A 24,400-nucleotide genomic window follows, 5' to 3' on the forward strand; every position below is an offset into this window, starting at 1 on the left:
TGAATAATCCTGCCTTGCGGCAAAGAAATACATAGAATAACCTTTTGAGATCCCACTTAGTTTCTGAATTCTATAAATAATATTGAAAATTATTTCAGAAGCCCATATAATGATTACTTTTGCTATTTGTAATAAATAGATTATAAAAGTAATACTTTAATTATAGCTTCTGGATCAATAAATCAATCAATGAGGTTTTGGCATTTATTTGGTTTGATAGTTCTGTAAGTGGGTTGGCTGGTACTATGTTTTATTCTTGAAATGCCTGAATTAAGATTGAGTTCCCTGAGTCACTACTTTTAGGGACAGATGTGTTTCCACATTTAGTTAACATGCAAAGCAGTTCTACACAACACAATCTGTTAGCGTACACTTACTTCCTAAGCACAACCAAGTGCTTTTCCTTTATTTTTTAATGCTGTCAAATGATTCTGCAGTCCCATATTCCAAAGCATCAGTGTCTAACACATGACTACTTAAGTCCTGAGATTTTTCTTAAATTATTTTAGCAGTATGATAGAGTGTTGCAGGTACCCAACGATAGCAAAGGAACAAGTCCGTCTGGTTTCAGAGGCAATGACATGAGATCTAAATAATAAATGTAATTCAATGTCATTATTATCCCCATATTTTAACACTGTTTGCCAATTCCTATAGATTAGAAAAATATATAGTGATTGTGTTAGTTGGGTGTTTTCCCAAAGCAGATCTTGAAATGAAGATTTGAATGCAAGTAGTTCATTTAGGAGGTCGTGATGAAGAAATGAGGTAAGACAGGAAAATAGTTGATATGTTGATGCATAGGAAATTGCTGTGAGCTACCGAAACTCAGTCCCACCAGGAAACCTCTGCAAGATTGTGGAACACACTTCAGAGTTGTCTTCCACTAGGGACTAACAACTCCCATCCCTCTTTAATTACAACCAGATAGGGATTCAGCCAGGCGTTTCACTTGCCAGCATTTCCAGCATCCAGAGAAAATTTTTGAGTGCAGAGACACAGGAGTGTGAGGCTTGAGTCTGTGGTCCTGTACAGAAATTGTCCACCAAGATGTATGTGATCTCCAAGGTGGCTGGAAAGCCTACTCATGGTAGTCTCAGTCTATACTACAGAGTAATTGAGCATTCTCAATCAACTCTAGTAATTGGTTGACTATTTAATTAATTACTATCCAGCATTTACCAGAGGGCAGACCCTAGGCTAGGTGCAAGGCATAAGGAAAAAACCAACTTAACTCTTTTCTACTTCTGGAAACAATGCCTCCAAAAAACAGCCCCTCCCTCTGTTTAGTCTTTTCCTATTATTCAAATTAAGGGTACTCTATTTTCTGGACCCCACGGCATTTTTGCCATATTTCCATTTTAATACCTACTGTGCTACATAATTAAATGAGTCGGTATCCTGTCTCATTTCTCTGACACTTAAAATATTGAGCTTGTAGATTGCTTTTGGCGGTATGGTAATTTTCACAGTATTGATTCTACCCATCCATGAGCATGGGATGTGTTTCCATTTGTTTGTGCTGTCTATGATTTCTTTCAGCAGTGTTTTGTAGTTTTGCTTGTAGAGATTTTACAAGTTTTCCTTGTAGAGATCTTTCACATCCTTGGCTAGGTATATTCCTAAATATTTTCATTTTTATTTTTCCTCTTTACCAATTTGGATGCCCTTTCTTTCTTTCTCTTGTCTGATTGCTCTGGCTAGGACTTCCAGTACTATGTTGAATAGAAGTAGTGAGAGTGTGCATCCTTGTCTTGTTCTAGTTCTCTGGGGGAATGCTTTCAACATTTCCCTGTTCAGTATAATGTTGGCTGTGGGTTTGCTGTAGATGACTTTTTTTACCTTAAGTATGTCCCTTCAATGCCAATTTTTCTGAGGGTTTTAATCATAAAGGGATGCTGGATTTTGTAAAATGCTTTTTCTGTGTCTATTGAGATAATTGTGTGACTTTTGTTTTAATTGTGTTTATGTGGTGTATCACATTTATTGACTTATGTATGTTAAATCATCCCTGCATCCCTGGTATGAAACCCATTTGATCATGGTGGACTATCTTTTTGATATGCTGTTGGATTCGGTTTGCTAGTACTTTGTTGAGGAATTTTGCATCTACGTTTATCAGGGATATTGATCTGTAATTTTCTTTTTTTGTTATGTCCTCTCCTGGTTTTGGTATTAGGGTGGCAATGGCTTTAGAGAATGATGGACTTAGGGAGGATTCCCTGTTTCTCTATCTTTTGGAATAGTGTTAATAGGATTGGTACCCTTCTCTGAATGTCTGATAGAATTCAGCTGTGAATCCATCTGGTCCTGGACTTTTTTTTTTGGTAATTTTTGTATTGCCAGTTCAATCTCACTGCTTGTTATTGGTCTGTTCAGAGATTCTATATCTTCCTGGTTTAATCTAGGAGGGTTATATACTTCCAGGAATTTATCCATCTCCTATAGGGTTTCTAGATTATGACTGTAAAGGTGTTCGTAGTAGCCTTGAATAATCTTTTGTATTTCTGTGGTTTCAGTTGTAATATCTCCCATTTTGTTTCTAATTGAGCTTATTTGGATCTTCTCTCTTTTCTTGGTTAATGGTTAATAGGCTATCAATTTTATTTATCTTTTCAAAGAACCAGCTTTTTGTTTTATTTACCTTTTGTATTTTTTTGTTTAAATTTCATTTAGTTCTGCTCTGATCTTCATTATTTATTTTCTTCTGCTGGATTTGGCTTTGAATTGTTCTTGTTTCTCCAGTCTCATTAGATGTTACCTTGGATTGTCTATTTGTGCTCTTTCAGATTTTTTGATGTAGGCATTTAATGCTATTAACTTTCCTCTTAGCACTGCCTTTGCTGTATCCCAGAGGTTTTGATAGGTTGTGTCACTATTATTGTTCAGTTCAAAGAATTTCTTAATTTCCATCTTGACTTCAGTGTTGGCTCAATGATCATTCAGGAGTAGATTATTTAATTTCCATGTATTTCCATGGTTTGGAGGGTTCCTTTTGGAGTTGATTTCCAATTTTATTCCACTGTGGCCTCAGAGAGTACTTGATATAATTTCAATTTTGTTAAATTTACTGAGACTTATCATGTGGCTCATCATATGGTCTATCTTGGAGAATTTTCCATGTCCTGATGAATAGAATGTATATTCTGCCATTATTGGGTAGAATGTTCTGTAAATATCTGTTAAGTCCATTTGTTATAGGGTATAGTTTAAGTTCATTATTTCTTTGTTGACTTTCTGTCTTGATGACCTGTCTAGTGCTGTCAGTGGAGTATTAATGTCCTCCACGACTATTCTGTTGCCATCTATCTCATTTCTTAGGTCTAGTAGTAATTATTTTACAAATTTGGGAGGTCCAGTGTTGGGTGCATATATGTTTCGAACTGCGATATTTTCCTGTTGGACTAGATGTTTTAACATTATATAATGTCCCTCTTTGTCTTTTTTAACTGGTGTTGCTTTAAAGTTTGTTTTGTCTGATATAAGAATAGCTACTCCCACTCACTTTTGGTGTCCATTTGCATAGAATATCTTTTTCCATCCTTTTACCTTAAGTTTATATGAGTTCTTATGTGTTAGTTGAGTCTCCTGAAGGCAGCAGATAGTTGGTTGGTCAATTCTTATCCATTCTGCAATTCTGCATCTTTTAAGTGGAGCATTTAGGCCATTTAAATTCAACGTTAATATTGAGATGTGAGGTACTATTCCATTCATCATGCTACTTGTTGCCTGTATACCTTGGCTTTTTAAATTGTATTTTTGTTTTATAGGTCCTGTGAGGTTTATGCTTTAAAGAGGTTCTGTTTTGATGTATTTCCAGGATTTGTTTCAAGATTTAGAGCTCTTTTTAGCAGTTCTTATAGTGCTGGCTTGGTAGTAGCAAATTCTCTCAGCATTTGTTTGTCTGAAAAAGACTATCTTTCCTTTATGAAGGAAATTCACTGGATTCAAAATTCTTGGCGGATAATTTTTTTTTTTTTTTTTTTTTTTGGAGACAGAGTCTCACTGTGTCACCAGGCTGGAGTGCAGTGGCGTGATCTTGGCTCACTGCAACCTCTGCTTCCTGGGCTCAACTGATTCTCCTGCCTCAGCCTCCCAAGTAGCTGGGACTACAGGTGTGCACCACCACACCCAGCTAATTTTTTGTATTTTTAGTAGAGACAGTGTTTCACCATGTTGGTCAGGATGGTCTCAATCTCTTGACCTCGTGATCTGCCCACCTTGGCGTCCCAAAGTGCTGGGATTACAGGTGTGAGCCACCGTGTCACCCAACTGTTTTGTTTAAAGAGGCTGAAGATAGGGGCCCAGACCCTTCTCGCTTGTAGGGTTTCTGCTGAGAAATCTGCTGTTAAACTGACAGGTTTTCCTTTACAGGTTATCTGGTGCTTTTGCTTCACAGCTCTTAAGATTGTTTCCTTCACCTTGACTTTACATAATGACAATGTGCCTAGGTGATGATCTTTTTGCAATGAATTTCCCAGGTGTTCTTTGAGTTTCTTTCATTTGAATATCCAGGCCTCTAGCAAGGCCGGGGAAGAGTTCCTCGATTATTCCCCCAAATGTGTTTTCCAAACTTTCAGATTTCTCTTCTTCCTCAGGAATGCCAATTATTTTTAGGTTTGGTTGTTTAACATAATCCCAAAATTCTTGGAGGCCTTGTTTATTCATTTATTTTTTACTCTTTTTTGGATTGAGTTAATTTGAAAACCTTGTTTTCGAGCTCTGAAGTTCTTTCTTCTGCTTGTTCAATTCTATTGTTGAGACTTTCCAAAACATTTTGCATTTTCTAAGTGTGTCCTTTATTTCCTGAAGTTGTGATTCTTTTTTTACTTATGCTATTTATTTCACTGAAGATTTATCCTCTCATTTCTTGTATTATTATTATTATTATTTTGATTTCCTTAAATTGGACTTCACCTTTCTCTGATGCCTCCTTGATTAGCTTAATAATCTACCTTCTCAATTCTTTTTCTGGCAACTCAGAGATTTCATCTTGGTTCAGATCCATTGCTGGTGAGCTGGTATAATCTTTTGGGGGTGTTAACGAACCTCATCTTGTCATATTACTAAAATTGTTTTTCTGGTTCTTTCTCATTTGGGTAGACTATGTCAGAGGAGAAATCTGGGATTCAAGGGCTGCTTTTCAGATTCTTTTGTTTCATGGGGTGCTCCCTTGAAGTGGTGTTCTTCCCCTTCCCCTGGGAATGGGGCTTCCTGAGAGCCAAACTGTAGTGACTGTTTTTGCTCTTCTGGGTCTAGCCACCCAGCAGAACTACCAAGCTCCAGGCTGGTACCGGGGAGTGTCTGCAAAGAGTCCCATGATGTGATCCATTTGCAGATCTTGCAGCCATGAATACCAATACCTGCTCCAGGGGAGTTAACAGGGTAGTGAGGTGGATTCTGTGAGGGTTTTTGGTTGTGTTTTTGTTTAGTGTGTTAGTTTTGTGTTGGTTGGCCTCCAGCCAGGAGATGGTGCTTTCAAGAATGCATCAGTCACAGTCCTATAGGGATGATTCAAATTTGCCCTAGGGACACCTTGTTAAGTATTCAGGTTTCTCAGGTGGTAGCAGGGGCCATAGAGCTCCCAGGAGATGATGACTCTTGTCTTCTGCTAGCAGGGTGGGTAGAGAAAGACTGCTAGGTGGCGGCAGGATAAGCATGTCTGAGCTCAGCTTCTCCTTGGGTGGGGTTTGCTGTGGCTGCTATAGGGGATGGGGATGTGGGTCCCAGTCCAATGGAGTTATATTCCCAGGGGGATAATGGTTGCCTCTGCTGAGTAATACAGGTTACCAGAAGTCGGGGAAAGCTGGCCCCAGACCACAAGCCTCCCCATTGAGAAAGTAAGCTGACTCACAATTTTTCAGGATTTCAGGAGGCTGCAGTGGTGATCCAGTTCCTTCAGAGGGTCTGTGGATTCTCTTAGCTTTCCTGTTATATTCCTGCGGTAGTTCTTGGAGCAAAAGTTTGCAATGTGAATCTCCACATGCTGCTGTCTGTGGGAGCAGGAGCTGCAAGCTAGTCCTGCCGCCTATCTGCTATCTTAATCCCCTGCTTAGTGCCTTGTTAGTGGTGAGTAGCCACTTCGTGGGTAACAAATTTTATTTGAAGACAAGCTTCCTGGTGCTTGCCCTAAATTCCTAATTACAGCCCTGGGAAATAGAATGCAAGTCAGAGAGGACTGCAAGGGCAAAGGTGGTTGTAAAGACATGCTGTCTTCTGTCTTGGTACTGAGTTTATGTTGATGTAGGGTCTTCCCTGTTCTGAACTGACATGATAGGATGGGACTAGATTATCAAAAACTGTTTGAATGCCTGTGACATTTGTATGGTGACGAGGTAGCAAATGTGCACCATGGTTTACCCCATAATATGCCTATGGCAGATTCTGCATTTCTGCTAGCTATCAGCTTAGCCTCATTTTCCTTTCCTTCTTTTTCTTCCCAGTCATAATGTCATTTGGAATGTTTTAGGCAACAAAGAACAATCCAACGTGATGACATTTTTATAGTATAGTTATAGATAGCTCTGTCAACAGCATAAAGGTGAATGGGTAAAAATGAGTCCTGTAACGAAGTTGACAAAGCTAATTTAAAAGTGGGCTCTTGCTCTTTGAAAAGTTGTTTTCGAATTCCCATTAAGGTCTTGGGGGGTGAGAAACTTATTTTCAATATCTTTATGAATGATAATCATTTTTGAGTCTCACTTATTTTTTCTCTCAACTATTCATGAGATGATTACTGTCTACATATACCTGTAATGGTGAGTCACAGAGTTTCCCAGAAGGCTGATCACGTCTGTGGAGGACAGGATGAGAATGACTAGTCTTCTTTATAATGAAATACTTCAAAGATGCATGTCATCATTTAAGTTCCTGGTGGCAAGGGAAGTGATCATATATCAAAGTGACTGAAAGGACCTGATGGGGACTATTACCTTGTTTATTATGTCTTTGTCTGTCATCACCAAGGAGCAGACATAGTCTATACTTTCAAAGGAATGAGCAGAGAGACAAGGCTTTCTGAATATTCCCTGGCTCGACCTCACCATATGAAGATTTGATATGCTTGTGTCCTCCATATGTGCAGGATTCATTAAAAGAACGGCCATCTCTAATGAGTGATGACAAAGCCCACCTTCTCCTCATTACTCACGCAGAAGATGGTGGTTATTGGAAACCCAATGGCTCACTTAGTTTTGTTCCTTCCCTTTCTTTTACAATTTATGCAACCAAGATGATAGGGGATGTCTTTAGTCTGGAATAATCACTCATGAACAAAGCTTTGTCTTTCATTTTATAGTGCATTTGCTAATATCAAGGAAGACAAAAGTCTGAATATATTTTTTTAAAAAAGAACAAAAAGTTGTGCCAGCCTTCAGTTACTTAATTATTTATTAGTTCAACAATTATATTAGTAAGAGTTCTCCAGAGAAACAGAATGAATAGGATATCTATCTACCTATCTACCTACCTATCATCCATTTATCTATCAATCAATTAATCACCTATCTACTATCTATCTAGATATTCTATCATAGTCTATCTAGATAGATAGATATTGGGATATTGATAGATAGATGCCTATATACATTATATATACATATATATAAAAAGGTATTGAGTCATATGATTATGGAACTCGGGATTTGTCAGTCTCAACACCCACAGTTGGCAAGCTAGAGACCCGGGAGAGCCAATGGTAGTCTGAGTTCAATGGCCTGAGGACCAGGAGAGTCAACAATATAGTTCAAGTCTAAAGGCAGGCAGAGTTGAGACTCAGGAAGAGCCTATGTTTCAGTTAGCGTCTGAGGGCAGGAAAATACTGATGCCCCAGTTCAAAGCCAGTCAGGCAGACTAAATTCTTTCTTACTTGACCTTTTCTTCTATTCAGGCCTTCAAATGCTTTTTTGTTCTATTCTTTGTGTGTTGGATGAGGCCCACTCACATTGGGGAGGACACTCTTCTTTACTCAGTCTATAGATTCAAATGTTCCTTTCATCTAGAAACACACTCACAGTCACCAGAATAATGTTTAAGCAAAGGGCACCCTGTGGCCCAGTCAAGTTGACACATAAAATTAACCATTACAGCCACTATTTACAAAATAGTTAACAGTATGCATTGCTAGATTATTCAATGTGAGGAAGACAGAGATGGATGACATCCATCCCCTACCCTTACAAGTTACAAGCTTTAGGAGACGTAGTGTGTTTGCAGGTGTGTGTGTGTGTGTGTGTGTGTGTGTGTAAAAGAAGTAAGTTAAGTGCCAAAGCAATAAAACTCAAATATATGTACACATGCACATATACATATGTACATATATATATATATACACACACACATCTAAATATGTATATTTACACATGGAGAATCTATCTATATCTATCTAGCTATGAAAAGATCATTTATAATTGGTGTTAGCAAGCAAGAATTAAAGAAAGTCTAGCAATGGATCCAAACCATAGGTAATGGTTCAGAGTTCAGCAGAGCCAAGGAGAGGAAAAGCATTCAAAGATGCAGAAAGATATAGCAGAGAACTCTAGCTGTTCCTCATACCCTGAACCGGTCCTCTTGCAGGGTGGTGTGTCTTCACGATCAAGTATGTAAGTGGAAGTAGTAACTACTCACAGGAATGGCTCATAAAATTCCCTATTGCCTATTCCTCCAAGCTCTTTTTGTTTTCTGTGTAGCAGGCTGGAGACAACTTCCAGAGCCACCTTAGAAGCCACATGTTGAAGACGGCACCCTCTCTGCCAGCCAGGGTCTTTAAGCACCTACCCAGGGTCTATGAGAATTGCTGTGTTGGTCTGTTCATCTGGTCAACACCATGATATGATCCGCAAGTGAACTGCTATTGTGTTTGAGCCATTACATACTTTGGGATCTCTTTGTCACAACAGTTAACATTACTCAAACAAATACAAGATGGATGGATGGGCAAGAGCATGACTATACAGGCACGGTGAATTTGTCCAGTCCAGTGTGAAGGAAACATAGAATACATGTGAAGAATTTAGCAGAGAAGACAGTCCAATGATGTCAATCGGAGAATACAGAATTTGGACTCCATTAATTGGGGATGGGGAGTCACTGAAGCTACTGAAGCAAGTAGGAAACTACTGAAACAGTGCGGGGAGAAACATGTAATGTTCCAGCAGGGAATGGGTTATGAAGAAGACAGCATCTAGATCTTCTTTTAGAGCCTAGGAAGGACACCCAAAAAGTACTGTCCAACACAACATAACAGGGACAGAATTTTAGAAGGATGGGTGAGATGGCAAGGAAGAAATAACAGAAATAACAGAAGGTGAACAGAAACGGATTTTGACAGCACAAGGAGAGTGAGAGTCATCAAAGTTAGAACACTAACACTTTCAGCTTTGTGGATAAAATGTTTATTAATGGGACAATCTCTGTATATTTTGTGTTTCAACTGTTATATTTAAGAGACTAGGATGACTACAATCTGGCAAATTAGCCTTGTGATTCCAAATTAAAATGTAACTATATTTTGAAACATGTAATATAATTTTATTAAATGGATCAACAGTATGAGATTTTGCTAGATTGATACATTTGCTACTGCCCTGTGTGTAACTAAATAAGTTTTCAAAGGTGATGCAAAAATTTGGGAAAGGTTTTTTGCTTGTTAGGGTATTATATTTTCTGGCATAGGCAATTGATGTAACTCACACAAATACTGAATATTTAAAATTGATGAATGTCTTTTAAGATGTTTAGGTATTTGTAAATGGAATTGATTACTTAAAGAGATTTATTCTGTAAAAATGAATAATTACTGTAAGACTGTTGCAAATGTATAGTTAACATTGTTAAAGTGTTAGTATGTTCAAGGCATTGTAAGGAGAGATGTTTAAATTCATTAATTCCCAGGTTTTCATTCAGTCCTAGAAAGTTCAAGATTCCATTTTTTTGTGCAACGTATCATCATCATCAACAACAAAACCCCCAAAACGAAATCATTACATTGTTTTATCTTCTCACAGGAAGGGAAAGGAAGCACAGCATTTGGTTCCCTGGTTTTCATCCTTTTTCTTTTGTCTTTTCTTCCTTTTTGCTATTTTGGTGAAAGAAGAATGTGCAAAATAATTCCTTACTGGTAGTTCATACTTCAGTATTTAATAAAAAGCCTCTGAACATTTGTCAGATGATTTCTTACTTCCCCTTCCTTTGTTCTGGTCTAGTTGGTTAAAAAGAAAGAGCAGAGACCCAACAGATCTGGGACTTGTTTAACTGTGACACTTTGTAATGACAGGGTCGTGCTCTCAGGAGTTCCTACGAACACAACTTATTGAAGAGGGGAGCAAAGAGATGGCAGTAATATTACCAAAGGACTCCAGTTTATTTATATGCAGGCTATTATGCCATATCTTCCTCATCCTGTCCCCACAGAATCACATGGAAGGTCTTATTAATGCATCAACAGGCTCTTATCATGAGTATTTAAAAAAATAACCAGACACACAGTTCACGACTGGACACCCCCCGCTCCACACACATACCCTTAAGGCAAAGGTGTGAGACTGAGTGTTACAGTTTTTGTTCTGCATTGTGTGATAAGATTGCTATTATGAATTAAAAAATATAATGGGGCATATACTGCAGCCTGAATACTAAATATCAAACACTTTTAATAATATAACATTAGAAAATATGAGTATGCATTAGAATCAAATTTTAGAAATTCAATATTTTATAAAGGAATTATAAATAATAACGATAGGAAAGTTAGCATCTTTAGCATAAATATTTAATCCAAAACATAGCAATTAAAATGACTGCTATTTATGCGAAAGTGCCTTCCTTGTATATTCAAAATGATTTGATGTTTATTATTTACTATTCACATGTTACACCTCTGCAAGCCAGGTTCCCATTGTATAGATGAGAAAACAGAGGCTCAGAGAAATTAAGAAACTTACAGTCACACAACAACCAACTTTGACAGCTGGTATTCAGAAGAACCCAAAGAGAGTAAGTCAGCTAATTATATTTTAATGGAAGCTAACGATGATAAACAACTATGAATCATAATAAGAATTATTTTCTTTTCTAGAAAATAGACTATTTTTTAGTTCAATATGATTTTATTTAAAAATGTGTACAGCTGAAGGAGGGATCTAAATGCTGTGCTTCCTTTCCCTTCCTGTGAGAAGATAAAACAATGGAATGATTTCGGTTTGGGGGTTTTGTTGTTGATGATGATGATACTTTGCACAGAAGAACCCAATTTTCACAGTATATATTTGGCAATTTTAGCTTTGTAGTTGATAATAACAGAAAAGAAAGTTTCTGTTCAAGATTCTCACTCCAGCACACTGAGTCAGGTGCTTGGCAAGATGATATACTTCCTGGTCTGAAGCTCACAGCCAATCCTCTCACCCAAGTGGAACACCAATTCTCCTTCAGGCACACACACACACACACACACACACACACACACACACACACACACGAGGTCTTATTTTCACTGCTCTACACAGAGCCCTGAGAATACTTAATTTTAAAGTTGGGAAAAAGGGGAAAGGATTCTTTAACTCATTGTCTGCAACAAATCCAACTACCTTTTAACTCTTAACAATTGCAAGTATAAAATACTTGAAATTTATGAGATGCTCCATACACTATTTTTTAAAGCAGTATTAGATTATCTAATAATGCAAAATTGAGTAGAAAATATGGAGAGTTGCTGTATACCCCTGCTTCTACACACAACCTCACCCACTATCAATAACTTGCACCACAGTGGTCCATTTGTTACAATCAATGAACCAACATTGATACATCATCATCATCTAATGATGTCTGTATCTATATTAAGATTCTCTTTTGGTGTTGCACATTCCATGGGTTTGGATAGATGTATAATGACATGTTCCCACCATTAAAATATCAAACAGAATAGTTTTGCTGCCCTAAAAGTCCTCCCTGCCCTGCCTATGCAAAGTTATTCCATTTTGAATATTATCTCCTACATTATTTTTTAAAACCTTGTTAGATATCAGTTTCCTCAATTGTAAAATGAGAGGTCAAACTAAATTATCCATTTGCTTCCTCCAAAGATATTATGAATGTATTTGCAAATGGAAAAATCTCTCTGATCTACAGAATTTTGAAAATAATATGGATTAGGTTTCTGAAGTCTCCTGTAAGTTATTCATTATTAGCCCTAATTCCATGAAATTCAAAGGAACCCTTGTGACATGCTGTCAGCAATTCAGGGTTACAGGCCTCACTCTTCCATAGCAGTCACAGGAGGAAGCTGACCCCACCTCTAGAAGGTGTGGCCAGTCAATGCAATCAAATTTAATGATGGCAAATATTAAAGACACCATATTTCCTGAAGGCCTTAAACTATATATCACTCTCAAGATGGATTTTACTTAAAGACAGAGTTAGTTACATGAAAAGAATTTCACTTCAAGTATGGAGTTAATAACAGGGTTGGATTAAACTGTAGCTAATTGGTTAGGCATAGCCAGCTCAACTAAAATTCACCAAGTGAACTGTATGTAAGCAACATAGAAAATAGGAAAATGAGAAAATTGGAACTTGTAGCTAAGTCCTTGCTCTTAGAGATCAAAGACAACACATAAGTAAATACGTATTTCATTAAAGTATGCCAAACTTTAAATAAAATATGCTAACCATTGAAATAAGAACTATTTTTCCCTTAGTAGGTGGTACTCAGCAAGACTTGAAACGTGGGTGCCTCCAATTCACAGGACTAATGCCAGCTACTAAACTAATTTAATAAAACTATAAGTATAATCACGAAATGGGTCCTGGAGCTATTACTCCCATGAAATCATAAATCCTCTCCCATCTTTCTGGCCCATGGTTGTCCAGTGTGTGCATCCCGTTTCACTGGTCATGTCTTTCAGGCAAAGCAATTAAATTTTCGGCAGGATTAACTCATTAGACAATTATTAATCATGAAAACCAGTGCAGTGCTAAATTGTTTATTCCATTATCCAGACGAAGAAAATTATTACAGACAATTTTGTTTTTTTGAGACAGAGTCTTGCTCTCTTACCCAGACTGGAGTGCAGTGGCGTGATATCGCCTCACTGCAACCTCCGCCTCCCGGGTTCAAGCAATCCTCGTACCTCAGCCTCTCGAATCTAGAACTATAGGATGCACCACCATGCCCGGTTAATTTTTGTATTTTTAGTAGAGACGGGATTTCACCATGCTGGCCAGGCTGGTCTCGAACTCCTGACCTCAAGTGATCCACTCGCCTCGGCCTCCCAAAGTGCTGGGATTAAAGGCATGAGCCACTATGCCCAGCCTAAAGGCAATTTTGTCTAGAACAATCATGGTGGCTACCCTCGATCAGCTCATGTACATCATTTTGAATGAACCTTTAGATTCTAGGTAGAGATTGCCTAACTTGGTATTTTTCAGCCTTCTTTTTTTTCTTTATCATTCACCTAAGGAGGATTTTAGGCATTATTTTTCTTAATTGCCATTTCCAATGAAATTTTAATACATCAGACATTCTGTATATCTCTGCATTCTATTGTATATCTGTGTTTTATACATAAGACAAATGTTAATTTGGTTAAAATCAACAAAACCTCTAAAAGCCAATTTCCATCCCCTTAGGGGCAATATTGCTTCTGTTGAGAATGCATGACGTAGATGAACTAATTAGTAGCCAAGAAGAAAGCATACGGTATCTAGACACGTCTCTACTATAACACTGTGTGTACTCACTCATAATATGAATTATAAAACCAATGAGGGCCCACATTTGGGCCAGTATGGTATTATACAATACTTACTTAAATATTATGTATCTTATATCAAAACAAGGATTTTTAAGGCAAGCAGCACTTCATCTTTATTTTTGTAATGATCAGCAAAGATTAAAAAGTGCATTGAATAATTTAGGTTTTGCTGAATGGATGAATGAAAAAGTGAATGAATGAGTGAATGATTATCATGTAATAGGGCACAGAAAATAGTTTTGCTGCCCTAAAAGTCCTCTCTGCCCTGTCTATTCAAAGTTTTTTCTTTTGAATAGGCAGGGCAAAGTCACTGACTATTGAGGAGTGAAGAAATTATATCGTCCATCTGTATCAAAAACTATCTTATACAAAATTTCACATTCAAGTACTTAGTAACAACTAATTTCAGGAGCAGAGTATGCACCTCAACTGTACCTGATAGGCAATCAAAGTCATATTGAGGTCAGCTGGGGTTATATGATGCAAACTTGCTCTCCTTATAGTGTATATTTACTAATAAGTGACAACCAAGTATCCACTCTGCCTTTATTTCCTGATATGTTTAACAGAGGCAACTCACTTTTAAAAACTAAAGTTAATTATTTTTGTACTTCTTAAAGATCGTAACACTTCAAACGTTTGCCTCCCACTTGTGGGAAAGAAAAATTATGATCTGCACAGGATTATCAATGAGTGAAATACTGGAGTGATTGTTTCCGTCATATTTACATTTGTTGGCTGATTCTGCAGCTAAATGCCAAAGAGGAATTTGTCAAAGAAAGAGACTTGCATATATTGAATTCAAAGCATTTTCAAAATCAATACATTTCTTACACGAAATAAGCAAAATATATATGTACAGAGGCTTTGAGTAATTCACAAAATGATGGTGGTTTCCCCTAAATGGCCCTTAAGTCTCAATCACAGGCTAAGATTTGTCTACTTAATAAATTATTTCATTGCCATGGGACATGAAGCTCTCCTTTTGTCTTTATTTGTAAAATGGAAATAATTCTCTATTGTGCTATATATATACATGTGTTCACTCTCTCTCTCTCTCTCTCTTTCTATATATATATATGCTATATTTTTAAGGCAGTCTATGCACTATGAACTATGAAATCAAGGAATGCTATTACTTGGTTGTTTTAGAAGAGTTTTGAGGGCCCTTACCAAACTTGTAACCTTAGTGTCAAATACATACACACATACCCACATACACAACACAACACAACACACACACACATAGACTTGCATACTACACATCAATTTATATTTCCCACTCAAGTCACCAGATTATTACCAAGTGTACTTTTTCCCCTTTTTTTGGAAAGTGAATGCAAGCATGTTAAATTAATGGGATTCCTTTTTCATAGAGTGTACATTCGAACTGCAATAATATATAAAGGTAAAGTAGATTATGATGCAAAACTTAAGCTGATGATTATATTGCAGTACCTGGTATTTCTAGAGTAAAGTTTGGCTATGAACCTTACAGTCAATTATTATGCCAGGCAAAGTTTCCCACAATAAAATTTTGATTTTTGTTGAAATCAGGGCACTTGATATTCACAATGATGTAATTAATTTTTACTTAAAACACTGGTATGTTGTTTTTCAAATCCAGGGATCACAGGGTCAATTTTACTTTCCTTAGCACAGGAGATTAGAGGAAGCTTATATTTTCTCATCAGTAGGGTCAAAAATACATTCCCTTACAAGTTTTGGAAAGTGCAATCCATCAGTGGGATAATTTTTAAATGTGAAGACTGGTTCTCACACCTATTGATCCAAAAATTAAATTTATTTTGGAATATTCATGGCCTTCCATGACCTTCCTGAAATAGCTGTAAAGTACATTTTATGGACATTTTCTCAAATGTATGAAAATCAGCACATTATGGCTTTGGTTTAATCTTAAAACTCCCTGAAATTAAGTATGTATAACTTAAAATGGAACATAAAATAATTGTGTCTGGAAAGCACAATTTAGCATTTAATGAAGAAAACATATAAAATTAGATTGAAGAAGTCATCCCATATGGTGTTCTTTGATGTAAATAGAAACCTTTTTTTTCTTTTTGTTACTCATTACCTACCCACTCTTCCTGTCAACGCAAGTGCGACTTTCAATTTTACAATTTTTGGAATCATGTTAATGATTTCAATGATATTTACTGGTATTAAAACTTTTTTAAGAAGACAACAAAATTAGGAAAAATAATATGAAAGTAAAAATTTCCAGAGAAGACATTTTAGGAGGAAAAAAAACATTATAGTACTTTCATATTCAGTTACTATTTATAAATCTTCAATTCAATAAATTAGGTAAACTGAAAATTGAGAGTGACCTTTTCCAGCTCCTTCACATTACAAATGTGAACCAATGAAAATTTTTAAAAACTAACTTTAAAATAAAATGTAATTTTCCCAGGGAGAAGAAAATTAGGAAAATATAATAAATGGTCCTAATTATCTGCAAAAGATCTTACATTTTTTCCTCCAATTTCCTATTATTTTTCTTCTCATTATTTTGGGAGGTCACAAGTTGTTTTATCCTACGAAATATGACTTCTCAAATGCAGTCAATGATGTTTTTGGGGGGAACTTTTTGTGACACTGAATGGGATAAGACAGTGTTTCCAATGTAGGCAGAGACCAATTTCTATATCTTGGATTTGATACTGTGTCCTGCTGAGTAGAACTGACAGGAGTAGGAGCAATGGATTACCTCTTAGTACACTGAATGGAAGATGGGGAAAACAGAAAGTTTATAGAAAGAATCCTAACGAACCAGAGAAAATGGAGCTTACTGATTAGCCCATTGTGTAACACCACACCCATCCTCAACAAACTCCTCTCCTCACCACTACGTTCCTGAACCTCCACTTAATCATCAGTTTTCCCCTGGTATACAGAGTTAGCCAAATTCCCTTAAACAATGGATGAAACAACTCCAACTTTGGTGCTGACAAAACAGGAAGTAAATCCCAACTCTACCACTTAGGATCTGTGTAACCCAGTCCAAACCAGCCCTCAGTGATTTTGAAGATTAAAGAAATCATCATTTTGGAAAGTACCTGAAGTGTCTTTTGTAAAATGTAGGTTGAATCCTTTGCAGCACTGGACTAAAGCCCTGTTCAGAGAAGGCACACTCAGTACTCAGGGCAGATTTTTGTTACAAGAAACTGTAAATTATTGTACCTACATGATTTCTTGGGCACTCAGAGGAAGTTTGAGATCTCCAACTAAATTTCAGTCTGAAAGGGTTTCTAGTTGAATGAATGTAGGAAAAACTAAAAATGTAAAGAACAAAACCCAATGGGAAAGATTCTAATCCCCAGTTCTAAAAAAACAAAAAAAAAAAAACAAAAAAAAAATTCTCAGGACCAGCCCGGGCAAAACTGCTGCTTTTTCCTGGACAGGGCACGTATATGGCAAATTGTACCTTCCTCTTCAGAAGCCAGAACATAATGCAACCCTGGCTGAGGAGTCCACAAGTGTTGTTTTAGGAGAGTTTCTCTGACCTCAAGGTAGTTCTGTTGTATACCTGACATTGGGAAATGATCCTGAATGTTATGCCAAAATGTTTTATAAGTGTACTTGATAGTAACATGGTCCTGAAGCAATCCTAGAACACATGAGGAAACCGTGCAGTCAACCATCATCAAGAATGAAAAGTACACATGTCTCCTAGGTTTCAGGTTCCAACACCAAAACCCATAGCTAGAAAAGTACTACACTGTTCATCACCACAGCTTTCTTTCTGCCTAACTTTTGGAAGCAGACTTAAGTTAGGAGAATTTCTAAGGATATACATATTGAGCCCTGAAAATCCAGAAAAAGAATTATTACTGTATTTCACAGATTGCTCTTCTGAAACTAATCTTCCTGTCCATGACATATCTTCACCCTGGAGAAATTCTAAGAAAGCACTAGAGACTTAGTAGTTTAAGGTAGTTCTTAGTCAGTGATACCCAGTCAGTTGATTAATTTTAGATGTATACAGCTATGATTTTATGTAACCCTCTTATCAGCCCTCAAATCACCACAAACTTAGCAGCTTAAAACACCCATGCATTAACTCATAGTTTTTCTGTAGGTCAAAAATCAGGGCATGGAATGAGTAGGTCTTCTGTCTAGCATTTCATTGGGTTGAAATAAAAATGCTGGCCAGGGCTATGTCCCCATCAGATGTCTAAAGTGGAGAAGGCTGTAATCCCAAGCTCTCTCAATTTGTTGACATAGTATTTTTTTCTCATAATTGTAGGAACCATGTTTTATTTTATTTTGCCTTAATTTTTTTTATTTGTGCATGTTTATGGGGAACATGAGAAATTTTGTTACATCTATACACTACATAGTAGTCAAGTCACAGTATCTATAGTCACCATCACCTGAGCACAATACATTTTTGTCTAGTCATCCTACTCTGCTATCAAACATTGAGTTGATTCCTTCTATCTTACTGTATGTTTGTACCCGTTATCCCACTTATCTTCATCCTCCCACTTCTTCTCTGTCTTCCCAGTCTCTGTTATCTATTTAGGAACTACGTTTATGTTGTCTTGAAACTCATCACCTTGGGGCCACTCTCAGCCTCCAAGGGCTACTCTCAGGTTCTTCCCATGTGGCTGTCTCCATTGGGCCTCTCACACTCACAATGTTTCTCACCAGGAAGACTTACATTCTTGTTTAGGGCACATCTGTTTGGGTCAGACCCACCTACACTATTTCCCTGTCATAACATCAACTAATTTGGGACATCAATTATGTCTGCAACGTCCCTTCACGACAGCACCCAGATTGAATAACTAGGAGAGGAGATTTGTGTGCAACAGAGGGCAGGAATCTTGGAGGTGATCCTAGAATTCTGCCTGACACATTGTTGCTAATGTTTTTAGAATATATGAACATATTCAGTTACTCTGTATGCCCAATAATTATGAAAATAAATACATTCATGACTGAAGATTATCTACTTCATCTTCCACAATGGCAAGAAAGAAGTAAATAATAAATGATTTAAGGGCAGTACTTTTTCCCAAACCCTTCTATCTAGGGATAATAAGAGAACAAAGGGGTTTTGTAGTTTGGTTCTCCCTTTTAAATTTTTGAAAAGTAATTTTTAGTCACTGATAAAAATAAATATATATATTTTTCACCTTCCACATTGTTTTTTTCAAGTTGCTGATTATGGAGGAAACAAAAAATTTTTTAATCACTTGTCATTTTACATGCATGTGATATTTGGATTTTACATGCATGTGAAATTTGTAATAAAAATTGTAACACAAGTGCTATCACTGCATAAAGTTTGAATCCCACAAAATATTTCCATATATTAAGCTATTTGAGGGAATAATATTTCTGAAAAGTGAGTGCTAAGCTTTGTTTAAAGTGATATTCGTGATTCAAAATAAATCTGAAACAACACAAGTAATCTTAAGGGATTTGAAAGCATCAAAGACAAATGGCTGTTAGTTTCTTGTTTTTGTCAAGGTTTTCAGTTGGCTTCCTTTAAATTATTCCATTGGTTTGGATTTAAAGGCTCAAAATATGACATTCTTCCAAACTGATGAACTATACCAGAGCATATAACTTACTTTATCTTAGTTGAAAATGTTGTACATCTGTACAAAATTTGTATTTGGATTTTCTTTTTTTATATGCTTAGAATAGCTTTAGTTTTATGATTGTGTTATGTAAGGTTAGAGAAACCCGATAAAGTTTAGTCTCAGTATGACCCAAATAAAGGAGATTATTTTAACCTTGTTTTTGGTTTTGTTTTGTTTTTCCCACAGAATGGAATAGAATCAGGTGGGTAAAGCAAACACCAGTGATGGATATCTCCATCAGTGTCATTTTTTTGCAATAACCTCGAAATATTCTCAGTTAGTAGATTTAGAACTGTTACAGATTGCAAAATGGACACACAGATTTGCAGCTCCTTTACCATAGGTGGAGCCCATTTTCCAGCCCTTGCAACTTCCTTTCACACCAGGAACTCATCTGCCACTATGTGAACAGACACCAGCTTCCTGGGGTTTGAGAGACCACATGGAGCAAGTCCCCAGCCATACCTTATGGCTCCTGTCCCAGTTATCTCAGCAGAGGCTCAAACATGCGTGAGCCTAGCAGCCTAACAGCAGTATGTGGGGTCATCCACAGAACCACTGCAGGTGAGCACAGCCCTAACTGTTGATCCAAATAATTATAAGAAAACACATGGTGGTTGTCTAAGTGACTAGGCTTTCATTAAAAGTTCAAAGATACAAAACCAATACATTTTGTCTATTTTCTTTTGTTACAGTCACTAGAGGTTATAACATCTAACTTCCATTGTTTCATATGTACCTTTTACAACCTCACCTTTTTAACCTTCTCTTTCACTTTGTATGAAAGGTTAATGTCATCCTCCACCATTTCTGTTCTCTCACACCCATTCCCCAGATAATTCTATTATAGCTTAAATCTACGTTGCTCTCCATTTTCATCCTACTAGGCACAGCCCTAGTTTGCACTTCCATTGTCTTCTACTTGCATTAATGTAACAGCTTCCTAAACACACTTCTTAAATACAACACTTTCTCTCTCATTTGCATCCTGTTGACATGTTTTGCCTATAGAACCATCTTTCTGAAATATCAAACTGCACATTTTGCTCTCTTTCCTGTATCCTTCAATGGTTCCCGTTGCCTGTGAATAAGTCCCAGGCTCTGAATAACATATGGACCCTAGATATCTTTTAGTTGTCATTTCCTACATCCACATGTGACACTCTATATAGTCCAGACATAAATAATTACTCCAAACTAAGAATGATCAGTAAATTGTTCATGTAGAATCTGGACTATAATGTTCCCATCATTCTCCTTCTGTATAAATTCTGCTCATCCTCAAAATTCATAATCCCTAGACAGATTTCCCTGATTATACCCTCACTCCATTTTCTGCTCTCAGTATAATTATTAAATGAGTTATATCTGGTTATGCAAAATATAACGATTGAAGTATATGAGGCATAGTCTTTTTGACTCTTACAGCCATGAAAATCTTTGTCCTTTAAGGCAATTTTAAATTTACAAAAGAGCCATAGCTAATTTGGCATCAATCAGGTCATTAAAAAAAATTAAAAAATTTATTGACAAATGAAATTGTATGAATTTGTGGTGTATGACATGATGTTTGCAAATACGTATCCATTGTGAAATGGCTAGATGAAGTCAATTCACATGTACATTACCTAACATACTTATCATGTGTTTGTGGTGAAAATGCTTAAAATCCACTTTCAGCAATTTTAAGTATATGGTACATTGTATTAATTACAGCCACCACATATTGTACAACAGGTCTCTTGAACTTATTCCTTATGTCGAACTGAATTTTGTATCCTTTGGCCAACATCTCACTGATCTTACCTCCCTCCCTCCAGCCCCTGGCAACCACCTTTTTACTTTTGGCTTCTATGAGTTTGATGTTTTTAGATTCCACATGTAAGTGAGACAATTTGGTATTGAAGAAAATGATTTTACCTGTTGACTTTGCTAACAGGAAAGGAATAACTGAAATATTTCTATTTGAATTTTTGGACAATTTATTTAAAGTCTCAGGACCCATTTTCTTCATTCATAGAAAACAAAAATAATATTTACCTTGTCTGGTATATTCTATGTGAAAGTATTTCGGTGGTGCCTGGGACATATTTTTCCAATGACTATCAGTCATCTTTTCCTTGATGTGACTCATAAACTAGTTCTGATATCACTTAAAACAAACAAACAAACAAAAAAGGTTTCGACACTTGTTGGGGCTGTGATAACATTTTTGAAATACCTGTGTCGCCACTCACAGGGACCAGTTTGAAGGAAAACACTCATTTGCATGTGTAAGTTCTCACCTTCTTTTTTCAATAGTTGTCATGTGAGGTAGATTGCATTTCAGATACCTTGTCTGTAGATATGGGGCTGACTAGGGATTGGTATTTACGACATTCAAAGAGAAGACTGTGAGATTCCTGCTGTTTCTAATTGTTACTCACCTGAAATAGTTTAGGAATGAGGAGGTTTGAGGACCTACCAGAATTAGGAATGTCTTCCCTTCCTAGACAGGCTGCAATGTTTTGAGACTGAGGTATCTGGATACCCAGACTGAGAAAACAATCCAAAGGTTTTTATGTTTGAGAATTAAGAACTGGTACCTCTGCCACTTCCGCATCCTGTTGAAGGTGGGAGGCTGCTATTGATGTATAACCGGACCCAAGTCAGGAATGTTTTATGCAGCGTTCGTCTACAGGTATTCACATGCTCTCCATGGGCAGGACTGGAAGCCTACTTCTAATTCCTCTAAGCAGTTAGAATCCTCCTAACACCGAAGAACTAAAATTCATCTTCCTTCCTTCCTTCCTTCCTTCCTTCCTTCCTTCCTTCCTTCCTTCCTTCCTTCCTTCCCTCCCTCCCTCCCTCCCTCCCTCCCTCCCTCCCTCCCTCCCTCCTTCCTTCCTTCCTTCCTTCCTTCCTTCCTTCCTTCTTTCCTTCCTTCCTCCCTCTCTCTTGCTCTCTTGCTCTTTCTTTCTTTCGCTCTTGTTGCCCAGGCTGGAGTGCAGTGGCACGATCTCGGCTCACTGCAACATCTGCTTCCCAGGTTCAAGTGATTCTCCTGCCTCGGCCTCCCGAGTAGCTGGGATTACAGGCACCTGCCACCATGCCCAGCTAATGTTTTTGTATTTTTAGTAGAGACGGGGTTTCACCATGTTGGCCAGGCTGGTCTTGAACTCCTAACCTCAGGTGATCCACCTGCCTCGGCCTCCCAAAGTGTTGGGATTACAGGCATGAGCCACTGTGCCTGGCCTGATTGATTTTCAAGTGCTATACCAAGCTTACATCCCTGAAATAAAGCCCAGTTGGTCATGATATGTCCTTTTATATTTATCACTGAATTCATTTTTTTATTGTTTTATTAGGATGTTTACATCTAAATTCACAAAAGGTATTGGTCTATAATTTATTTTTTCCTGCGAAATTGTTGCTAAGTTTTGGTATCAAGTTTTAATTAGTCTCATAAAGCAAGTTAGGAAGTTATTACTCTTTCTTTATTTTTTTAAGGAATGTGTGTATTGTTGCTATTATCATTTTCTTAAGCGTTAAGACAGAATTCTGAAGACTGGACCCGGATTTTTAAACTGAGGGGTTTACCCCCTAATTTTAAAATTCAATTCATTTAACAGATACAACAATATTCAGAGCTTCTGATTTTCCCTTTCCCTTAGTTTCAGTCGGCTATATTTTTTTAGGATTTTCTTTGTATCAGCAAAGATGAAAATTGTATTAGCATGATGTATTTTAAAAATAATATTCTTATTAACTTAACCATTGTAGAATATTTAGTGATGCCTTCTAGATACAATTTTTGGTGTTTAACTTAAGGGTGTGTGTGTGCACGTGTGTGTGTGTGTGTGTGTATGTGTGTGTGTGTCTATGCATGTGTATAGATGTATTTAATTTCCAAATATAAGTGTGTTTCTGAATGTATCTTTCTGTTACTAATTTCTTCACAAATTGCATCTGTAGAGTAAGTTCTGGAAAATTTATAGCTTTATATTTTTAACTATTATTTCCCCTCTACTTCTTCCTTCTGGGGCCTCTAAGTCTATATATGCTAGACTTTCTCATTTAATTCTCAGAATCTCTAATTGTGTTTTATATTTTCCATTTCCTCTTCTCTTAGAGATATATTCTGAAGGAATTTTCCTAGATATCTTCTTCAGTGTACATCTTTTCTCTTTAGCTGTTGCAAGTCTGCTTTCAACCTATGACCGAGCTATTGCTTCTTAAAAAACTTTTAGTAATCATCCTTTATATTGCTAGGAGCTTTTTAACAATTTCCAGACACCTGTCTTCATTTCTAATAGCCAGCAGTTGCATGCGTATTTTTGTGAACTGACTCTTACTTATTTAAGCATTTTATACTCATCCATTCTATAGTCGCCATCTGAAGATTCCAAAATTCCACACACAATGTGCTCTTTGCTGTATCTCTGGATGCCCACGATAGTGGCTTTCCTTCACAGGTGCCCAATAATCTCTGACTGTGCACTCAGTTTTGACCATAATCATTAGGATTCACAGGCTTAATGTGGAAGTGCCTGTTTCTCCTGTAGTCAGGGAATAATGCCCCCTTGGCCAGCTTCCTTCTTCTCTCTATGTGTTTGCCAAAGCATGGAGCTCACAGGTTAAGCTTCTTCACCTCTCCTTCAGCCTCAGGTTTATTACCTGCTATCACATGGACCCTTAGGAAATCAGGTTTATTATCTGCTATCACGTGGACCCTTAGGAAAACCTTATCTCTTCCAGCACCTTCTGGATGAGTCTTTAACCCTGTACTTCTGGCTATAGATCAAGCTTGTTTTCTTTTGCATGGAAGTATTACATCACCCCTCGTGAGACCAGGTATATTTTTCCAATTCTCTTTCTACCACTGAATATTCCAATTGTAAAGTGTTCTGTCTATCCATCCATCTACCTATCTAGAAAGACAGATAGATACCTAGTAGACAGATTATACATATTAGTAGCTATGTTCAGTTTGAAACACTTTAAATTTTACTCTGTCTTGCATTACTTCTCATGTATTCATTAGTATTTTCT

The 24,400-nt window shown here is 37.0% G+C and overlaps 2 long non-coding RNA genes across 6 annotated transcripts in view; one reads left to right on the forward strand and one right to left on the reverse strand.

The window, feature by feature from the left end:
- LOC105478095 (uncharacterized) overlaps positions 1-24,400 on the reverse strand; it is a 512,132-nt gene that overhangs the window by 148,221 nt on the left and 339,511 nt on the right. The gene's annotated exons all lie outside the window — the stretch shown is intronic.
- LOC105478094 (uncharacterized) overlaps positions 21,744-24,400 on the forward strand; it is a 35,141-nt gene continuing 32,484 nt past the window's right edge. Inside the window, exon 1 of one of the 2 annotated variants that reach the window (XR_011618409.1) lies at positions 21,744-22,049. This is a non-coding gene — a long non-coding RNA (uncharacterized lncRNA). The remainder of the gene's footprint in view (positions 22,050-24,400) is intronic. The other variant, XR_003017234.2, reaches the window with a different exon arrangement.

The sequence above is a fragment of the Macaca nemestrina genome, chromosome X, assembly GCF_043159975.1.
Source record: "Macaca nemestrina isolate mMacNem1 chromosome X, mMacNem.hap1, whole genome shotgun sequence".
Taxonomy (NCBI): domain Eukaryota; kingdom Metazoa; phylum Chordata; class Mammalia; order Primates; family Cercopithecidae; genus Macaca; species Macaca nemestrina.